At 45.7% G+C, this 2,536-nt stretch overlaps 1 protein-coding gene across 1 annotated transcript in view; it reads left to right on the plus strand.

Moving 5' to 3' along the window:
- Positions 1-8: 8 nt before the first annotated feature.
- ADGRA3 (adhesion G protein-coupled receptor A3) overlaps positions 9-2,536 on the plus strand; it is a 48,231-nt gene continuing 45,703 nt past the window's right edge. The window contains exon 1 of the mRNA XM_026037556.1: positions 9-145. The gene's annotated coding sequence lies outside the window, so the exon portion shown is untranslated. The remainder of the gene's footprint in view (positions 146-2,536) is intronic.

The following is a 2,536-nucleotide window of genomic DNA, read 5'->3' on the forward strand; positions in this document are numbered from 1 at the left end:
CCTCCGCGCTGCCGCCGGGCTGCAAGTACGACGGGCGGCCCAAGAGCGGCGGGAAAGCTGCGGCGGAGCTGCGCGTGGTGTGCAGCAACCTGGAGCTGGCGCGCGTGCTGCCCGCCGCCGCGCTGCCCAACCGCACCGTCACGCTGTGAGTAGCGCGGCCGCCGCGGGCCGGGGGGCTGCTGGCGCCGGGCTGGGCCTCCCGCGGGGCGGCGGAGCGCGGGGCCCGCTGCGGCCCGGCCCGGGTCGGCCCTTGTGCCCGGCCGCGCGGTGCCCCCTCCGGGCCGTGAAGTGGAACCTGCCCCGCGCCCACCCGTGCCTCGAGCGGCCCCCGCGAGAGGGGCCCCGCGTCCTGCGGGCAGGCGAGGGGTGTTGATGGAGGCCGCCCCGGCCCAGCGGCGGGTGCTGCGCTTCGTGCAGCCAGAAAGTGGCTGCCCTTTATGGTCCCTCTTTATGGTCTAAAGCGGCTGCCCTTTGTGGTCACTTTGCCCCGCGACCAACGGGTTGCAGCACTCGGGGAAGCAGCCAAGGGACTTGACTTGGTGTCCGCCTTGACAAAGGTCGGCTTGTTTTCCACCGGGCAGGAGCCGTGTTGTTATTCTATGTTAGTCACAGCCTGTGCGTTTCACTAACAGGTTTCAAACAGGATGTGCAGCCTATTCCGTAGCGAGAAGTTTGCTGCTGTTGCTCAAACTTCAGCGCGCACGTGTAGACAGGTGGTTTGCAGGTTGTTTTCTTCCCGAGACACCAGCTGGCTGCTCCACCAAAGAAGCTGTGCAGCAAAGCTGATGTTGTGGTGCGTAGCCAAAAAAGTGACATCCTTGTGCCTTTGGAGAGCCTGAGGTGGCTGAACTCTCGTGGGAAAACCCAGGTGCTTCCAAGGAGGATGCAAGAAATAAAGTGGATTCATTGGAAACAAACTGACCTATGCGGGTAGCCTATGTGTATCTATTAATTTGTCTGGAAATCACAGGTGAGAATCCTTTTCTCAAGGTAGAGATTCACAGCTTTTTTTAAATCTGCAAACCAAATAATTTGAGTTTAATGGCTGTGGAATGTATCTATAGTTCTGTGATGTGAATGGCACTGTTGCTTTTGTGAACTTTGACACCCCTGAAACACCAACTAAAGACCTCCTTCCTTGGGAGTGACAGTGGGGTGCGGACACTGGCTGGCAGCAGACACATGGATCTCACCTGTAAGAAAAGGGAAAACAAAACAGGAGTGGAGAAGAAGGATTCAGGTTCAAATAGTCATTCTCAACTTGGAAATGTGCAGGACTCAGGGAAGGACCTGTGAGAAATAGCCAGAAATACTCACATGTGAAGCTTCTAAAGTAGAGAAGAAAGCAAAAAATGACTACTGTTTAATCAGACTTGATTAGACATTGTTAAACTTAAGTGGTTCCTAAGGAGTGTTTAGCATCTGGTTGATCTAAGTATTTGAAATAGAGGATTATCTGTTCAAATTTGGATTAAAAGTGCATGTTAGACCCTGGAAAGTGCTGGAGTTGACAGTCTTTTAGTTCAAAAAGCATGGAGCCACAACAGTGATTTCTGGGAAGGACAAGCAGGTGTTGGATGCAGCAGCTTTGCTCTGAATGGACTTTTGTTCACAACTGCAGTGACAGAAGATTTCAGAGGATCACTTCATCTTTCATCTCAATTCTTCATATTCATTACAGAGAAAATATCCACATACACTAATTATTTTTTGCTTTTAACAAATCTTTGAAGTTCACGATAACTTCTGAAATAGTTGGTTTTTCCTTTGAATATATACCATTAAGCTTTTTGACACATAGCAAAAAAGAGAATGTCATCTTTGTTTCTAATTGTCTTAATTGTGTTGATGTGCTTAATGTGAACACACACTTCGAAATTTTATTTAAAAAGTGAAAATTATTAAATTAATACCTTTTTTTCCCTCTTCTAAGATAAGGCACACGATATTTATTTTTTCCAAGCTGATATTTAGAAATACAGCACTTGAGGAATACTGAAAGGTTGACTGGTGAGAGTCAAACTTCCCTGAGTTATTTTGAACCATGATTCTTGTGGGATTCTTCTGTTAAGGTGAATACTTGCTCTATTGTAGCTTTTTTGGAATAGTGGAGCACTGGAAGTAGCTGAAAACAGATTGTTGTGTAGATTAACTAATTAATTTCAGCTAATTTTATATTGACTTTTAAATAAAGCAATTTTAAACATCGAACTAAAACTTTTATATAATTTTATGTGAAATACTTTGTTATGCTTTGGTGTGTGAGCTAGGAAGGACTCAAATGAAGTGAATCTAATATATTCAGATTTTTTTTCAGTCTTCATCACCAAAAAGTTTCTCAATTTCAGTAGACGAGCTGCTGTGGTTTTTTTCTGTCTACAGCTCCCTATATTTTTTCCTCCACTGAAAAAAATCAAATATTTTTCTATGTAAAACTATTAAAAGTGAAGGAGTAAGAAAGAAAGTGAAGGAGTAAGAAAGAAAGTGAAGGAGTAAGAAAGAAAGTGAAGGAGTAAGAAAGAAAGTGAAGGAGTAA

The sequence above is a fragment of the Nothoprocta perdicaria genome, unplaced genomic scaffold (assembly GCF_003342845.1).
Source record: "Nothoprocta perdicaria isolate Ctin4 unplaced genomic scaffold, notPer1 scaffold_2, whole genome shotgun sequence".
In the NCBI taxonomy this organism is placed as follows: Eukaryota; Metazoa; Chordata; class Aves; order Tinamiformes; family Tinamidae; genus Nothoprocta; species Nothoprocta perdicaria.